Raw genomic sequence first — 6,890 nt, 5'->3', positions numbered from 1 at the left:
CATTTTCCCAGACCTTTAGTAATCAGGACATGAACTGCTATCCATGTGGGATGCTAGCATTGCAGGCAACGTCTTTACTCCTATGCAATAACACTGCGCCTGACACATAATGTGTGTGTGTTTTTATTTTAAGATTTATGTATTTTTATTGGACAGGCAGATTTACAGAGAGGAGAGACAGAAAGATCTTCCATCCATGGTTTATTCCCAAAGTGGCTGCAACGGCTGGAGCTGAGCTAATCCAAAGCCAGGAGCCAGGAGCCTGGAGCCTCTTCCAGGTCTCCCATGCGGGTGCAGGGTCCCAAGCTGTTGGGCCGTCCTCGACTGCTTTCCCAGGCCACAAGCAGGGAGCTGGAAGAGAAGTGGAGCTGCTGGAATACGAACTGATGCCAACATGGGATGCTAGTGCATGAAAGGTGAGGATTTTAGCCCCTAGGTTATCGCGCTGGGCCCAGTTTTTTTTTGTAAGATTTATTTATTTTCATTGGAAAGGCATGCTTACAGAGGGAAAGAGATAGAAAGAAAGATCTTCTGTCTGCTGGATTACTTCACAAATGACTATATGGCTAGAACCAAGCCAATGTGAAGCCATGAAACTCCTCCTGGTCCTCCCATATGGGTGCAGGGTCCCAAGGTTTTCCTCAGTTGCTTTCCTAGTTCACAAACAGGGAGCTGGATGGGAAGTGGGGCAACTGGGTCATGAATTGGTGCCCATGTGGGATTCTGCCTCTTGGAGATGGAAGATTTAGCTAGTTGAGCCCAAGCATTGGCCCCCCAACACATAATTTTGAGAATCAAAGAAGTTTTTATTTGGTGCTGTGGCATAGTGGTAAAGCTGACTACTCTGCTTCTGATTCTGCTTCCTGCTAATGTGCCTGGGAAAGCAGCAATGGATAGCCCAAGTGCTTGTGTTCCTGTCATAGAAGTGGGAGACCCAGAAGTTCTGGCTCCTGGCTTTAACTTGAGCTAGCCTCAGCTGTTGCAGCTATTTGGGTAGTGAACAGGGTAATGGAAGATATCTTCTTCCCTCTCTCTGTGTAACTACCTTTCAAAAAACATTAAAAATTTTTGTTCTACCAATCTAAATTTACTTTCTCTTCATTTATGGCTTTATTAGTTTGTTTTAAGGATTAATGGCTCCATGATTTGGCATGCAGCCTTTAAGATGGTTCTAGTGCCCTAGTTTCCTTCCTTGGAAGGAAGTGTGACTGCTGAGGCTAGATCATGGAAAGAGTTGGCTGCTTTCCCGTTGGTGTCAGGTTTTGGAGGACTCCATGCGAGCAGGGAGGGATTGAACCTTGTGGTGTTTTGACTGGAACCTCAAGAGAGACCCTGAGCTAGAGCTGCTTCACCAGTCCATTCCCAAATTCCTGCCCCAAAGAAGCTATGAGAGATAATAATTATCCACTGTTTAGGCCCCTAAGTTTTGGGGTAATTTGTTAATGAAACAGGCTGTAATTGAGGTAGAAGGTACCACTGTGCTCTGACCAGTGTTTTGGCAGAAGAATGGGAGGTGAAAACTGCTGTGGTCGAACTTCAGGGAACAGAGTTTGGGAATGTGTCTCTGTGGTTGGGAGACTCCGGCCTGAGCTAGAGAATGGAAGTGGCTGGAGGTGACTGCTGCCCTGCAAGTCTAGAGGGTGAGAGAAAGAAAAAGCTCTTTCCTTGGATGGCGCAGCCCTGGGGTAAAGCGTAAGAGAGTGTGTCTCATGGATCTGCTGGAGTTCACCTTTGCCATGGTCAAATCCATCTTTGGGCCTGGGAGACCTTGGCAGGAGAAGGTGTCTGGACATGATTTATTCCTGCCTGGCTCCCCAGATGGAGATTAGAGTCACTGAGAAGCCAGTGTGGATATGCAGCTGCCAGGGTCAAGAGGCTCAGCAGGAACTGCTGGTAACCCCATGAAAGAGCTACTTCTAACGACCAGGCAGACCCAGAGAGCACAGAGCCAACTAGCTAAAGAACTGCCTTCCCTGTCCTAGCTTCCAGGGCCATGGCGGGAGAGTTGAAGAGCATGCAAAGCATCCCATTCCATTTCTTCCCTGTAGGTGTCAAGTTTGAAGCAAGCTCAAGCTAGCAGAAGATGTAATTCCAAGTTTAAAGTGGTATTTTGATTTGAGAGGCAGAGAGACAGAGCTTTCATCTGCTGGTTCTTTCTCCAGATGCCTGCAGCGGGTGTGGCAGGAACCTGACTTGTGGAGCCATTACTGCTACCTCTCAAGGATGTGTGCGTTAGCAGGCAGCTGGAACCGGGAGTCTGAGCCAGCAACTGAACACAGGGGGGACACAGGCATCTTCCAAACTAGGCTAACCACCCTCCATGCGCGTGGTGTTGGCTATGAGCTGTGACCAGATAGATCAGAGTGTCAGAAAAACCAGTCTAAGCAAAATCAGGTCTTCATTCATGGGCACAGGAAGAAGTGGAACAAAAATAAAACTAGTTCTTACCCCACACGCTGGTTATAGGGGTTTTCCAGTGGTGACGACCTCTCCACGTGAACATGCCTGTCACCAAGGATCTCTTGCAGCCCTCTCCGGGGGAGAAGAGGAGACACAAGAAGAAACATCTGGTGCAGAGCCCCAGTTCCTACTTCATGGTTTTCAGGTGCCCAGGATGCTACAGAATCACCACGGTTTTTAGCCACAAGCAAATGGTTGTTTTTGTGTGTCCGCTGCTCGACTGCCCTTTGCCAGCCCATGGGAGGCAAAGCAAGGCTTACAGAAGGATGTTCCTTCCCAAGGAAGCAGCACTAAGAGCATCCTGAATCAAGATGAGTGGAAGACCTTCTCAATAAACACAGTTTGGATAATTAAAAAAAATAATAATAAATAAATAAAATAATCGTCCTGGTTTCTGCTAAGGCTCAGTTTGCTTCCTCCCTGCATCCTGTTACCTGGCAGTAAGCAAAACACAAGGTTTATGGTACTGCCACTCTCAGTTCATCTTCTGCTGTCACTTGTTCCCATCAGCTCCTCTTTTACTTCTAGCTCTTTAGAATTCTGTCACGCAGCTTTTAAACGCAGACCCGGAAATAATGAACTGTCCCTGATTGGAAGCATCACTGTGATCCCTTCTTTCAAAATTACAAATCCACCAGGAGGATGTTGCTAGAACCGAAGTTTCCGGCTTCACTGTGATCCAGGAACAGTACAGGTGGTTAAGTATACTTGATGCTTTTGCAGCTCTATTTTCTCCCACCCAGTGTACACTCATGTGAACACAGAGGCTGTTTGACCAGCTGTGTCTAGAAGATATGATGGGCATCTTTTGAACAGGCTTTGCGGATTATGGATGGTCCAGGGTCAGACTTAACACTGCTGGAGTTCAGAAAACAGTACCCCACAGAGTAGCACTGTACATGCTGAGTACCTTGGACTCAAGATCGGATGCAAATTTGACTTTGGCCTGCTCTAATGTCTCCCACTCTTCCTTTTTCCCCAAAGAGCGTCATAGAAGCCAGAATTATTCTTCCCCAGAGTGATCATAGAACCTGGAACTTTCTTCCTCCCGAGCAATCCTAACTCGGGATTAGTCAGCACACCTAGACGCTTTTATGTTGAAGCTGGCCTACCGTGTCTGATAGTACAGGTCATAAAATTCATCCTGGGGTCTGGCACAGTAGGCTACTGGCTAAAGTCCTTGCCTTGCAACTGTGGGGATCCCATATAAGTGCCAGTTCGTGCCTCAGCTGCTCCACTTCCCGTCAGCTCCCTGCATGTGGCCTGGGGAGGTAGCAGAAGATGGCCCAAAGCCTTGGAACGCTGTACCCTCATGGGAGGCCTGGAAGAAGTTCCTGGCACCTGGCTTTGGATCAGCTCAACTCCGGCCGTTTTGGCTATGAGTGGAGTGAACCAGTGGATGGAAGATCTTTGTCTCTCCTCTCTGTAAATTTGACTTTCCAACAAAAATAAATAAATCTTTGATCCTGGAGGAGAGCTGCCCACCTGCAGAGCAGGTGATGCTAGCAGAAAGGCCGGAGGAACCTGAATGGAGAGGCCTTGCAGGGGTTGTCTGAGCCCTAGCCCACACCTCAATTCATTACCCTCAGGCCATAGCCTTTTGTCCAATCCTATTTCTCTTGTCTGCCCATTCCTCATCCCAATTAACAATATCAATAGTCCTCTCTAGATCTTTGGTTCTTCCTTTCTGAGAACTCTCAAGTCCATGGAACACTTTGACTAAGTAAATCTGGTATGATAGTCTTGCTAATCTGTCTTGTTCTAGGAGTGTTAGCTGTGATGATATGTGAGCAAGGAAAGACACCACATGTCTTGCACCCCTACAGTTTTGGGTGTCCAGTGTCGGGTAGCTGTGACACCTGACTTGCTCCGGAGCCTGCACAGAATGCCCCAGGTCCTGAACTTTCCTTATTCCTGGGGCCCACCGCGGACCTGGGAGACTCAGGCAGCTGTCTGTAGGACTTGTGACCTCAGGAGCCCCTGCATCTCCATGCTCTCATCGCCTGCGGCAGGTAAGTCCCAGTGGCAAGTAAGTCAGAGAACCCTAGTCCTGTCTTGCGTCCATCCGTGGACTTACTCATTGGCTCTCTGATCCACAGATATTTAGCCCCAGGTACTGTCCAAAGTACCAAGAACACAGAGGTGACCCTGCGGTTCTGTCCACTTGGACTTCACACTTGGTGACCTCTGTCTTCTCCCTCTCCGCTCTGGACAATGAGAGATGCAGACTCAGGCCTGTCCACCGCCTGAGCTAGTAGTCCCTAGCTGTCAAGGACAAAAATAGTACCGTGCTTTAGGGACTGCCTGGTGAGGATCTGCAGCTGGAAATGTGTCACTGCTGTAGGAGGCCACCATCCTCCTGCTGGTCCCTAAGTTCCTGGAAGTTGGGTGTAACTTCTGTCACCACCACTATCAGAATGATTTTTCCTCTATCTGTGTGCTCACGCGTGCGCATGTGTGTGTGTGACCCCTTCTGCTGGCTCTATCTCCTGAGCCTAGGTCCCATGCCTACGTCCTGGCTGCCATTAATGGGGGAGAAAAGAGAACCTGGCCTCCACGTGGGAAAGAAAAACTCTTATCTTCCGGCAAAACTTGAAAGACTTGGAAACATCCCAAATATAGAAAGAGGCTTCAGATGACTAATACTCGAAAATGAACCTTGTGAATCATAGCAACATCTAGAAATGGAAACGGGTCCCTGCCTTCGCAAGATATATTATCTAGGTTGACAGCTGTTTTGGAAAAGGGCCAGACAGGAAATACTTGAGGGTTTTCAAACCAAATACTTAGTTGCAACTATTCAATCTCATCCACATGGCACATGTTTGGATACGAATTTGAATTTCATGTGCCACAAGCTATAATTTCTTTAAACCATTAAAAAATACTAAGTCCATTCTTTCAATGTCTTCCTCAGTTAACTCTGAGATTGGTAGAGGCTTTTGTTCCTTTACTGGGGAGTCTTCAGTAACATTCATTGTGCCTCTGTCTCTTTTAATTTTTGACATTGCAATTCTGTTTGGTGGATTTTTCTCCTTAGTGCAGATTTCTTTTCTTTCTTTTTTTTTTTTTGATGGAGAAATTTAAAAGTTTATTACTGATGTCACCATACTGCTAACAAAATAAGAAAAGGTAAGCTTATCTAACTGTAAACTGTTACTATCTATCTATAATTAAGTACATGCATGTCTACAAATACATATAATATATATAATATATACTATATAATAAAAATTATATATCATATACTATACATCATATATAATACATATTATAATATATAATATACAATATAGAACATAATATCACATCTATCATATATCATATTACATATATATTATATTACATCTTATATATAACATATCATATATCTTATATATCAGGATATAGAATATATTATTCAATAATATATTACATAGATATTGCACATAATATATCATATATATTATATAATCATTGTATATTATGTAATGTATAACACATAATATATAGTATAGATTATAATATATGATATATACTATATATTATAATCTTACATAGTTGAGTAGGGTACAAAGGGTCAAGGGCTATAGGAAAGTGGGTAAGACCATTGTTTCCACACTAATATAATTTTTCCCCCTGTATCTGGGGTCAGGGGAGAAACAAAGGGAGAAGCCCCACCCAGCATCCCACCCATCCCAGTCCCCGATGTGGGGCATGCTCTGAGGGTCTTGCTCATGCAGTTTTGATAGTTCAACAGTTCTGAATTGCTGCCAATCTCGCCATTCCAAGCATGATGAATCTCTTCAGAATCTACTGGCTGACAGTCTCTTCATGGTTGGGATTATGAGATCAGCAGTTCAGTTTGGAGGGATCTCCAAAGAAACTTCATCTGACGTGATCCCAGACCTGATTCTTGTGTGTGCTTGCCAGTACAGGGTCCAGCACAATCTGTCACCCCAGTCAGCTTATGCACATGCTGGTGGTTGCATTTGCTGGGTCAGTTCTGTTTCCAGCCCTGTCTTTCACACAAACCAATGGGTGTTGCAAATCAAGTCTGATCCTGCCCACCACGCACTCGGTCCTCATGCAAACCAGTGGGAGCTGCAGCCTAGTTGGGGCAACTTCCCATAACCCCACCAGGCCGGCTCCCTAACCTGGTTGCCATGCTTGTCAGTATGTACCGCAGACTTGTTCAGTCTGTCCCACATCCCATTTAACTCTTGTACATGTCAATGGGCATTGAAGCCTAGTTCAACCCAACCAACCTTACTATCCAGCCCACACACATACTGGCTGGTGCCTGTCTGTCTAGCCATCCCTGTCCCTGTCCTGGTTTTCATGCTGTCCAGTGGGAGTGGTAATCCAAGAGGGAGGTGCCCACTATTTCCCTCCTAGGCCACTCCCACCCCCACATCATGCACTCTCCAGGTAGTTCTGGAGTTTAACTT

At 45.8% G+C, this 6,890-nt stretch overlaps 1 pseudogene; it reads left to right on the top strand.

The window, feature by feature from the left end:
• The first annotated feature begins 1,033 nt into the window (after positions 1–1,033).
• Positions 1,034–2,932, top strand: LOC121148671 (annotated as a pseudogene).
• The last annotated feature ends 3,958 nt before the right edge of the window (positions 2,933–6,890 follow it).

The sequence above is a fragment of the Ochotona curzoniae genome, unplaced genomic scaffold (genome assembly GCF_017591425.1).
Source record: "Ochotona curzoniae isolate NIBS_2020 unplaced genomic scaffold, NIBS_Ocur_1.0 scaffold_4701, whole genome shotgun sequence".
Taxonomy (NCBI): Eukaryota; Metazoa; Chordata; class Mammalia; order Lagomorpha; family Ochotonidae; genus Ochotona; species Ochotona curzoniae.
The sequence above is the reverse complement of the archived record's forward strand: the minus strand, read 5'-3'. Positions and strand labels throughout refer to the sequence as shown.